This window comes from Petaurus breviceps, unplaced genomic scaffold (genome assembly GCF_028583685.1).
Source record: "Petaurus breviceps papuanus isolate PSGF00001 unplaced genomic scaffold, PetGlider_PUasm1.0 118, whole genome shotgun sequence".
Taxonomy (NCBI): domain Eukaryota; kingdom Metazoa; phylum Chordata; class Mammalia; order Diprotodontia; family Petauridae; genus Petaurus; species Petaurus breviceps.
Genome location: NW_027185616.1, coordinates 2,889,009 through 2,901,796, shown reverse-complemented (window position 1 = coordinate 2,901,796; position 12,788 = coordinate 2,889,009). Strand labels below are relative to the sequence as shown.

Sequence of the window (12,788 nt, the reverse complement as noted above, 5' to 3'; positions counted from 1 at the left end):
AGCTAAACAGCTTCATGGAAAAATTGTCAGTCAATTGGGAGAAAATTCTTTAGTTTATCTTTTTTTGTTACAATAACTAAAAAATAGCTAGTATTTGTATTGTGCTTTCAGTTTTGCAAAGTGCTTTATAAATATTATCTCAATTTATTCTAATCACAACCCTGGGAGACAAGTTCAACAATTGTTCTTATTTCACAAATGAGGAAACTGAAGTAGGCAGAGGTTAAGTGACTTGTGCAGGGTCACACAACTAATAAGTGTCTAAGGCTTCACTTGAACTCAGGCCTTCTTGATTTCAGATTTAGTGCTTTGTATACTACATCTCTTAGCTTACTGCTGTTAATGCTAGTCATTTTCTTTATTGATTTAATTCTGTTATTTTGCCCTGATCTTGTGGTTTGGGTCATCACTTATACACACTGTTTACTGAATATATAATTTATGAATGAGACGTTTAAGCTGCTGCCTGGATTCAGTGTTACAGAGAACTGAACTTGTGTATAAAAGAAACATACTTTTAAAACTTAATTTTCTATGTTTAAAAATGTAGATCCTAACAAATACATATTTTAATTACTTAATACTAAGGCTCCTTCATGTAACATACTAATTTGGACAAAGTATCTAGGAAGGGCAATGCAGTATCCAGGTATAAATGAAGGCAAATTGATTAAAAATATATTTATCAAATTATATGAATCAGTAATAGAGAATCATCTTGAGTCTTTTGTTTTCTCTCTGTTGGTACTATGAAATTGAGTCTTAAAGTATATTTGCTCTAGTGCTTTTTCCCAGACTAGTGATGATCTAGGAAAAAATATATGCAAAACCTGTTTGAAGTTTCATTCTCATTCAAGTGGGGTATGTCTAGCAAGCTCTGGATCCAGAGCTGCATTATCTAGGCTCCAGAATCTCAATCACATTAATCCAGTATTGGATGCTATATTGGCCAACTTTAGGCTAAGGTTTATTCCCAGAAGCATGTTTTGTTTTCTGGGTTAAGCTCTATAGTATTTATATAATTAATTCTGGGTCTAAAATCAAATTACATGGAGATTGATTTCATCATTATAGTACACGTGTACTTTAAGCAAACCCCAAATATGGAAATCCATGTATTTATAAAGATTATTCATTAGGGAATGATTTTTTCCTAGAGACATTATGAGACCATTGTAAGGATAAAATATAACAGATTATGAAAGTGTTTTGGAAAGTTAAATGTGCTACAGAAATATAAGCTAATATTAATATTCTTTTTTTTCCAAAGAGATTCATTGCAAGAAGATTCCTTCAAAAAGTAAGCCACTATATTGCCTTAAAATATTAAGCAATTTACAAGCATTTACATATAAATCAGTCTCTCCCTTTTAAAAGGAAGCATACCTGTATATTTACTTAGAAATTTACATAACAAAGTAAATAAGCACTATGAATTAGTCCCCATTTTGACCATTTTGCCAAAAATCTATGAGTATTGCTAATCAGAAGGTTGATGGTTATTCACTATCCAATGTTTCTGGGAATGGGCTATAGAAAGTTAACATAAAAGTGTGCTTTGTTTTTTCATTATGTTTAACAATCTCCCCTTCTCACTCTAAAATTTGTACCTGGGCTATTGTAATGCGAGTGGAACATACTCTTAGTTTCCTTGTCCATAAAACTGACACCTGCCACGGGCATTTCTTATCCCCAGTAGACACAGGATTCCCTGAGATTTGTACTGGACCAATGCCTGAGGAAAATATCAACCTAACAGTTGAGGGAGGGTACTATTTGTTAGATGATTACAATTATGAAATCTCCCCAGATTTTCAACTCAATTAATTCTTGCTGGAGGGAATGTATGATGGAGAAAGATACTACTGCTATTTAGTTCATCTAAGAGATTCCAGAATAAGGATAAATTTCTATATCCCCCGAAAGAATTATCTACAAAGTCTTGGAGCTCCCTCCCTTACCCTTACTCTAATACAGACGTTTGCCCATCAGGTTGGCATATATTTCAGATCTCCTGTTTTCCCATGTGTACTCTTCATTGCTAATAATAAAAATACACTGATGGAGAGGACAGGAACTTTGTAGGAAGAGCATTCCTAAACTTATGTTTTGTTTCCTTGTCTCTGTCAGGGGGTCTGCACTCAAAACTTAGGCAAACTTGTTAAAGATGTGTCTGCACTGAACAAGTAAGGGGATTCAGGTAATACTGTGGCATATTGATGTTGACGTTGTGCACATTTGGACATCGTGATAATCATATACTGTTATTGTAAAAATGAGTAATTTTATTATCCAAATTTAAAAATAAATGCTGTATATCTGTTAGATGTTGGTATGTGAGTACACCTATGTTTAAAAGGAATACATTCAATTAAAATCTGGGTATTTTAAAAATTCCAATTAAAGAGCTTTACTCCTAACTAGAAAGGTGAAGTATGCTAACAGAAAAACAAAAACAAACAAAAACTCTTGAGGAGGCAGTGAGTTGCCCAGGAAAGAACGCTAGATTTTAGATCAGAGACTTTTAATTCACATCTGAGCTAGGACTCTATTATAAAGTGTAAAATCACAGGCAAATTCCTACGAACCTGGAGGCCTCAGTTTCCTTATTCATGAAATGCTCGAGGGATTTGGGTAGTGACTTAGATATACTCTAAGTACCCTTCCAGTTCTAAATCTATGGTCCAGTGACGATAAGCAACACATTGAAGAAAAGAAAATTATAGAACCACACGTATGTGTGCATAAATAGATATCATGTACATGTGATACATATATGTGTTGAACACACACAAATGCGTGTGTATGGTATGTGGTTAAGTGTTCATATGTGTATACATGTGGATATATGCATATTTTCTACATGTATGTATATTAAATAAATGGTGGGAGATTTCTCCTTTGTCTTTATAGATAGCTTTTTAGCTTGCTCAGTACGACCTTTTCTTGTAAATGATCTATATGAGGAATAATTTTCAATTATATGAGTAACTGATCTTTTAGCAAGGAGATAGGATCTACTTACTATATATGTAGCTATATATGTGTGTATACAGATACACAGAATTCATTCCTTATTTTAAAAGGATATGAGGGTTTGGGATCATAGGAAGACAGAGTAAAGTCATGTGTACAAGGGACATAAATATCCTGCATGAGAACATTGTAGTAATACATATTTATTTCTCATAGCTTGATTTCTCACACCTGAATACTTTATACACTCTTCAACATATACCAAAAACCCTCTCTTTCAGACTCCATTAATTTGACATTTTCTATAGATTATTTTATTGGGACAGAAGTTCATAATGGGTCAGTCAGGATTATAGGAAACCAGGATAAAATCATTAGCTTTTTCAAACCAAAAACTTATTCTGAGAAATCCTTTAGAGGTGCCTTCAACAATTTCAAATGTCAGACTTTTTTAAAAAATTAATTTATCTTATTTGCTTATTAGGACTTATTTACAATGTATATTATGCTTAAATATAGTGGAGGTATACTTGAAAGTGATCTGCAATTCAGATTCAATTCCAAAATAGGGATGTTCTGTGCTACTTCTGTTGTTAAATTGTTAGGAGTAAAAGACCTTTTTCCCCAGTGCTTGGGTTCAGATTGGTGATTAAGACATCATGTAGCTAACATATCAAGAGATGTTAGTGTAATGTGACTAATCCATTGGGGGATGATTTAGCAGACAGTAGACCCTGAGAGACTGGACTGAAGGCAGGTTAAGATGGAGGTGGAAGGGTTGATGAAGTCTCCAAATGTTTGCTTTTTGGGAAGCTACTTGGGAGTAAGGATTATTTCATTCATGGTATTTTTATCCTCAGTATTTAAAACAGTGCCTGGCACGCAGTCAGTACAATAAATGCTTGCTGATAAAAGGGCCTCAATCATGGGTGATAGATAATAAGTTGCTACGGGTCATACAGGGAAATATGGTATATTCATGTTGGGGGAAATAGGGGTGGATTAGAGAACTAACTTGTCCCACTTCAAAACTTTTAGTAAAGGAAAAACACCCTTATAAGTTGGTAAAGCTTACTATGGTTGGTTAGATTATTATTTTTATTTATTAAAAGCTTGGAAGTCTGGGAAAAAGTAAGAATATAGCTTGTTCTAGAATTAGAATGGAAGAATTCTAGGGGGAAATCTTGAAGACTGTGATTTTAACTTCAAGTTCTGATTAAGTTAGCAGTATGTGTGTGTGCGTGTGTGTACTTAAAATTTTCAAAGGTCTCCTTGTCCAGTTCCTCATCTGTTAACTGTACAATGAAAAACTGTAGGGAGAGTATTTTTTAATGGTTAAAGAAACAAGTGTCTTAGTAAAACAGAACAAATAATACATGTTCCATTTTCAAAGAATAAATATTAGTTGCTTACATGGAAAAGGTACAAGTACTACTACTTTAGCAGGGTTAGCTATTATGTGGGGACTATAGTAGCTATATGAACTAGCAAGTCACTTAAACTCTCAAGGCCTCAGGCAATTTTCTAAGACTATATAAGTTATAGATCAATGTATAAGATTTTTAGGGCAGAAAATGTTTTGCCCGTAGCACAATTCAATAAATGCTTGTTAAACTCAATGAATCTGCATTAGTGTAGGGAATTTCCATACTAGAAGTTCCACAGTAATAAAATCACAGGTCTAGACCAAAAAAAAAAAAAAAAAAGAAAAAAGGGGCAGGGGAGTCATGCCAAAACTAAACAATGCAAGAATCTTATGACTCCAAAAAGGTTGGGAATCACTGATTTAGGCTTATCAAAGATATGTATCCCTTGGACATTCAGGAAAAAATTATACCAATGTATAATTCTATATCCTATATAATTATATTTTACCACATCATTTCAGGTCTTGTTTATTTTTGTCTAAAATATTAAGGTAGTTGAAACAAATGCATTTCTTTGACTTGAATATTGAGGTACTTGCTTCAACAATTCCAGTGCAAGCTCTCCCCAAAAATATATCACGTAGGCCTTTATTAAGTGAATTTACTACCTGATAAATCTTCTAACTCTAGTCATTTGTGCTTTTCAATCGAGTATGAAATGAGTCATGGTTTTGATGAGTGTCTAATTCCAGAGGAATCAATCATTATGATCCAAGCCATGGAGAATGCTATGAAAGGTCACTCATTTCTGCTCCACAGTGTTCACATGCATATGCTATATAATTATAGAGAAAATTTTTAAGAGGCCAACATTCAAACAGAAATCAGCAAAACCAAAAAAATAATTAAATTGCCAGTATATGTGTGTACATCTTCCAAGGAAGTCTTATTCTGGTGGCTCTCCTGGTTTGAAGATGCTTGTGAGGACTTAAAGACTAGACTGAAGCAGCACATATTCTAGCAGGCCCTATTGAAATGGAAAGACTTTATGTAGGGAGAGGCCTGGTGTCAGTCAGTCTTAGGTATTTGTTATCTGAGGAACAGTCTACCTATAGTGAAAATGCTTAGCACTAGAAGGTCAGCCACAAGGGGATGGTTTTATTTTATTTATTTTGGTTATAGCTAGTCATGAAAACTGTCTAAGACATGGCAACACTGGGATATGTGTCACTGGAGGCTGTGCCCACAACAATTTTTTAAAAATGTAACATGTGTGCACATTCATTTAACTGGGAAAAGAAATTAGGCTTTGATAAATATCTAAAGAGTAGGAGCTTATATGTAAGTAATATACATACTTTTATTTAGAGGGAAAACTGGAATTTTGAAAGTTATATTCTATCTAAAAAATCTGAAATAATTCAACTTACATATACCGGCTTGTTACTTGACAAAAAGCAAGCCATCAGAAATCTCTAGAAGCTACATATGTCTTTTTTAATATTATTATAGCCTCACAATGGTCTCTGAGCTACCATTCAGTTGTTCATTTCTTCCCTTTAATTCTGTTGAATTACTTCTCTCTTATGTTCTTTACTTCAGATGTAACTAAGTCATCTAAAATTGCCACATCTGACTGGTCTCATTCCAGAGAGTTCTAGTCAGCCTGCCTTCTTAAACCTGTATGCTACATAGGATTCTAAATCATAACCTGCTTCTGAAACCTTCATGCCTAAACGATTCTGCCTCAAAATACTTAGAAATATGTTTTATTTGTTTATTTGTGGCTTGTCAAATCAATTACCTATCTAAAAAATGCTGCATTATTAGGCTCTGGCACAATTAAAGAAGATATTATGGCTTGTCCTGTCACTGGTAAAATTCTGATCCAGTTGACTCTGACAGATTTGGTTTGCTGGGTTTGAATCTCTTCTAATGTCTCCCTAACTTCATGTTGGCTAAGGCTATTAACTATTGCAATTTTTTAAAAAAGTCATCTTTAAAAAGAAAAAAGTCTTCACCCAATAGCACATAACAGTTATTAAAAAACTATTCTAGATCATGGGGCAAATGTACTAGTACTTTTTTTTTCTTTCTCTTTTTTTTTTAAAGAAATATATATGGAAGAAACCCGGGAAACAAATTCACTGGTGATCATAGAGGCTAAGTACCACTTAGTCTTTAATACACAAAAGCAAGAAATTTTAAAAAATGAGCATAAACTATTTTCAGCATATTATTTGGTTATACATTTTATCTTTTCTTCTCTTTAAGCGCCATTTAAATTCTTATTGGAGAATTTTATTCAGAAAATAGAAATCTATTGAGCAATTTTTATTTCTCTTCTCCCGTGAAATACCTTGGATAATTCTGAATTTCAAGTTGAAAAACAAAAGCAGAGCTATGGCTAGGTAAGAAAAACCTACCATCCCTGTATTCATTTTCTACTTGGTGAAAAAAAAAATTGCATACATGGGAAAGACAACACAGGTCTCTAATCCTCTGAAGGAAAAATAAAGCATGAAAATCCACATTTGAGAAAACAGATAAATTGCAAGGATTATTCATGCTGCAAAAATAATATTCATTTACCAAAGGATTTTCTATAGGGTTAATTTAAATAATAACTTTCCCTAAACCATGATTTGATTTGCATTCAACTTTTTAGCAACATGTCTACCACATTAAACAAAACACGAATTATAGATAATATTTACAGATAATTATCTCAATAATGTAACCTGATCTATGTCGATTTGTATGAATGCTCTGGTATCCTGCGCCAAAATTGAAAGGTCAGCTTTTTTTCTGGATAGTTGAATTTTTAGCCAAAAGTGTATCTAGTTTAGAAAGTAGGTGAGGAAGGTCTTCAGTGCCTCAGAAATTTACTTTCATCACTTATATCCTAGAATATATTCATTGTTATGGGAGCAAGGAGATCTAAGAAGCTGAAATGTATCCATCCTAAATCTACATCTGCAATACAGGAAATAAAATCCTCTACTATTCAACAAAAACAAATCCTTCTTCTAAGGGCTCCCTCATATAGATTACAAAGTGGTTAAAAACAGCTTTATTTTCCTCAACTTGGATAATTCTGAGTAGGGAACTTCTGCAATTGCTCTAAAAGATAGCACTGAAGTCCTTTGTAATAATTGGCTTTACTTTCTAATTTCAAAAAGTGAATAACAGAGACTAGCCATGTAAATAGTCATTTAAACTTGTTTATATGATTTTTACTGATGATCTAATATGCCTTTGGATGTGATAATCCATTCACCTATATGTTCACACTGGAACAGTGGCTTGAAATTTTCTGCTGTGATGTTATTGCAAGTTGACATGGAATTTTGACTTGCACAATCCTGAATGAATATCACTGAACATAGCAATCACTACTAACAAAATGTAAATGGAGGAGTCATCTTTGCCTGCCTAACATATGTCATAGGCTAAAATCTGAGACGGCATTCCCTATCCTAAACTCTGGGACTTTTTGTTTGTTTTGTTTTATTAATGTTTAGAACCATTGAATTCTTTGAAATTGAGTGACTCAATCTTTTTTCAATGAAATCAGACTTTGGTATGTAGTCCAATAGACCCCTGTCAATCTGTTGTTTTCTCTCACAGTATGAAGTTTCAATGTAACTCTGCTATAAATTAGACTCGAGATGAACCAGAATTTCCACTGAAGTATGCCAGTCATTCTCAGTATAGTTCTTTTATAAAGAATTGTAATATAGGCTGTTTCCTTCTTTCTGCTGCTGCTTAATCAGAGTAAACCCCCTTTTGAACTAAAGTAGTAGGAATTAGATGGGAACAGAACTATATGGGAATCCTTTTAAATTTTCATTGTAGGTCAAAAGGTCAGGGGTTTGATTCAAATAAGAGAAGCCGCTAATGATAATGCAGCTTCACTTCCTTGTCTAAGCTGATTGGCCCATTCTCATTAACTTAATTTCACAGCTTTACTCTGCTGCATAGCATAAAAAGTATAGCCATTAAATGTTTAAGGTACAACAATTTTTAAAAATTAATCTTTCCACAAAAATATTAAATGGTAAATTAACTTTTCCATTGAAGATGCTATTATGTTTTATATGCTGTCAACCCCTAAATTTTTAGTATGTATCATTTTATAAGGACCCCAAATAAAATAGGGATTTCATTTCAAATGAAATTATCAGACTATTTTAACAACTGCATTTCTCTATTATTTATTCATGTCTAAAAGAAATATAAGCCTAGATTATAGAACAGTTAACATCAATGGAAATCAACTCGAATCTCACCTATTTTTATCAGTTTAGTTCTTGGCTTAGGGAAGCCTAAGTGGAATGTATGCTTATTTTGGGTGTTCATTTCCGCAGCAATATTTTTTCTTCTACGTGGTCTAAAATCACAGGTACTGAGAGAGCAAAGGGCCTGTTTGCTTAGGGCACTATCCTACTGATCCAAAGATTCGGACTGATCCTTAGTAGAAATGCTAATTGTCTAGGTCCCCAGCTACCTCTTGAGGAATTTTTCCCCCAAGAAAACAATCTACTTGATGGGCAAATGGATTTGCCAGGAGATTCTCCTCTGCATCCAAGACCTGATTCAATTAAGTTCAGTTAATTAAAGAACTGTTAAAGGAGTCTTGGACTTAGACATATATCTTACCAACTAAAAGGTAGCTTAGTTGTGACTGTTCAGACATAAGAGCTCAAATAAAAAAAAATACTGAGTAGTACTTCTTGTAAGAGATGATTAGTTTAAAGATGAAGGTAGTAGTGGGTTACTTAAAGCCGAAGTATTTACTTGGGGTTCTACTATGTTGCCAGGGAACCTGTACGAAAAATTCACCTGATCTATATTTCACATGGGGTTAGTTATAACAGGCCTAAGAAGACCAGTGAAGTACTTCCCCACAGCAGTATGCTAAAAGTCGTTTGGTATGCAGTATTGGATTACATGCTTATGAGGTTTTAAAAGAAGTATAGCATATGTTTTGAGCAAAAGAAGAACTGGCTTGTGGCTACCCTAAGGTCCCAAGTGGCTCAAATGATTCTCTATTAATGAAACAGATTTATCATTAATTCTTGGAGAAGACTAACCATCTACATTTTTCTAGGGATAAGGTCACTTATATATCATACTATAAGTGTGATATGTCCACATGTATGAGGACATTTCATCATATATATGTATGTATGTATATATGTGTATATATATATAATTGTAGTATCATACAGGGCAAGTGTAAAATCTATTTGCCTTTCAGGTAAGAAAATGTGTATTTGGAAAGCATGTACACATCATATACATTTACTCATATATTGCTGGCAAAATTCATTATGCAGGAAACTTTTCTTTGCTCAAATACGCAACAACAATCAAGTCATAAAACACAGAACCGATAGCCAATCAATAAAAAATATGCCTGCCTTTGGGCTTAATTCAAGCAAGCCATTCATTCAGCTAATGTGATGGACCTGTCAAACCCAGAACAGCATTACAGACATTCTAGCAACATCAAGTGAACATGCAATGACAAATGACAATACACCCCCTTCGCCATGCTTTGACTGGCTGTCTCACAAAAAAATATAATTTGATAGCTTTGCCAGTTTTCCATTTAAATCACACTCGAAATACATAAGAAATAACTGTTTGCCTGGGTGAGAATGGATACTTATCAAATGCTTCTTACAATCCGAGGAAAAGATGTTTTTATAGGCCCCTTAAATTCTTCAACAAACCCTAAAATTTTATTATGCCAACCAACCCTCTATTATATGTTAATCTCTGCCCAAACAGGACATCTTCATTTTTACAGACAAATTCTCAGAGCCATTAAGAATGCCCAAGGTCAATATCATGTGATCTGTTAACTAAAGACCATTGTGGAGAATCGTAGGAGGTGCTTGTCTCAAGAGCCTTTTGAATAGTTCCAAGAAAATTGTAGTTCAATTTCTTCAAAGGCCCAGAATCTTTAATTTGATGAGGACTTTGTGCTGATAAAAGGTAAAATTTTGCCACAGTGGGAAATGATAATCTTCAGCACAGATCTCTCCCTCTCAAGAAGTCACAGAGAGTGATGTATGATTACAGGGTAAATGCCAGAGTTAATTTGTTAATAGTTCATATGATGGCAGGTGTCTGTCTTTATTCTGCTACTAACCAGTAGATATTATCAAAGCCTTCTTCATTCCTGCACCTCTCTAATGTTAATTTTGTTTCTCTAAAATTTTCTCTCCCATCCCACTTGAGTCGCTTCTCTCTTAGTTGCTTCTCATTACTGATGTCCTGATATTTTGCTGGACAATGGTACCATTATACAGAGTTCCCCAAAAGTTTTTGTGTGGTTTAAAGCTTTAATAGATTTTTAGGGCACCTTGTATAAGTAGACTAAGAGAAAATTCTAGGGTAGGTGTTGCTGAATAACTTTGTGTGCTGAATCTAATTTTATGAATTATTTTATTAATCTCACATTTTCCCCCTCCCCCCAATACATATCTTGGCCAAATAGGCCTCCCTTTCCCTACTCCCTTGCTAAGGACAGCCTATCACAAAATGTACCCTTGCAATTTGTCACACATACATACACTTTACAAACCACACCAAAAATAGCATTTTAAGAATGATCTTTTCATGGCAATTTAGGGTGCCATCCATTGCATTTGCCTTGAAGTTTTATTTTCATGTGCTGTAAGTATTATGTTGAAAAAATAAGTTAAATTGGGATTTATATTCAATATCAAAAGCAATCAATTAGACCAGATGTGCAAGACCTGCCTATTATTTGAACATCAAAAAAGGACTGACACAGATAAAAGAATATTCCAGTAGTTTTCTAAACTAAATCTGCTGCACTAAAGTAGGAATTGCATACTCAAGTTTTACCAATCTAAAATTAAGGGCCATTGTCCAGTGATATCTGTGGGCAATAATCTAAACCAAATAAGAAATTGCTTTACACATAAATTCACAAATCCCTGTCCTTTATAAAACTTCAGTGAAAACTTTAATTTGTAGGAGGTAAGTGCAGTTTGAGGCATCCAAATTGTCAAATAATTCCATAAAAGAAAAACATTACATTATGTATTTTAAAATGTTTAAGAAGCTGTCATAGAAGAAAGCAATAAAATTATAGATTTATAGTTAACCTTTTTCAACTGGGGTGGAGATAAGGTCAAGTATACACTTATTCTGAAAACATGGATAAAAACTCACAGAAATAAATACACTGAAGAATCTTATAAATTATACAGAAGGCTGAAAGTATTGTCATTATAATTACACACAATGTGAGTATTTGAAAATTTAGCATACTAGATATATGGTCATAAAGTAATTTAGGGTTTTAGTGCATTAGTAATGATTGATAACATGAGAATTTTCTGTATGCCAACTGTAATCTCACTAAATCTTATCATCTGCAGAGCTATCTTGAGTTTGTCAATTTCACCATTATCTTAATTAGCCTTGTTGACCCTGTCTGTCTTCTCCTCCAGCATCAAAAATACTGAAGACAGAAGTATATTTATAATTTGATATTTTACCTTTAGTATATGATTGTTTTTTGGGGGGATTTATTCATTTAGAACTGCATCCTGACAACTGTGTGGTTTCTTTGGAGGTTCCTATAACCTTGAAAATTTTCTTCTGGGGGTGGGAGGAGGGGACAGAAAGAAAGAAAAAAGCCCAAACCAATAATACTCTATGCTCCAAGAGATAGTGAGATCTGAACTGTAGCTGCCTAAATGGTTTTTTAAAAAAGTTTATTTTTGTGATTGCTAAAACATAGCTTTTAAGGATCAGGAATTTATCTGGCTTTATAAGATCACACAAGAATACTGTAGCTGCAACATGCTAACAACAGACCTTTGTGAAAATGGAATGAAAACTACTGATTAAGCACGCCACTGTTAACCTTATGGAGGAACTGAGAGACGACAGGCCAGGCATATAGAGCAGTGCCTGCTGCTGATGTTACTGGTTCAGGAGGGTCATATAAAGTATCTTGCTTACCTGTCTGATAGGTACAGCATGCCTCAGCCACACATGCAATTTTTTATTTATTCATGAAACATTGTTTAATTAAAAAAAAGTCATTACCAGAAGAAGCACTTTTTATGGCAACTAAGCATGCAGAGCATTTTTAACATTCACAATGTGTCCTCAGAAAATGGAATCGACGAATTGCATGTAATTGAAATACAGTTTTCCAGGGGACCTGTTGTTATGACAATGGACACAAAAATTACTACTGACTTCCTAATTATGGCACTGACCCTAGTGACCCTACATGAACTCCTCGATCTCTCTCTCTCTCTCTCCATCTTTCTCTTCTCCCCCTTTCCTCTTTTGTCCTCCTGCTCCCTTGCTCTTGCTGTCTGTCTCTCTCTCTCTCTCTCACACACACACACACACACACACACACACACACATGCACGCATACAC

At 34.1% G+C, this 12,788-nt stretch overlaps 1 protein-coding gene across 48 annotated transcripts in view; it reads right to left on the bottom strand.

The window, feature by feature from the left end:
• RBFOX1 (RNA binding fox-1 homolog 1) overlaps positions 1-12,788 on the bottom strand; it is a 1,748,893-nt gene that overhangs the window by 22,950 nt on the left and 1,713,155 nt on the right. The window lies entirely within an intron of this gene.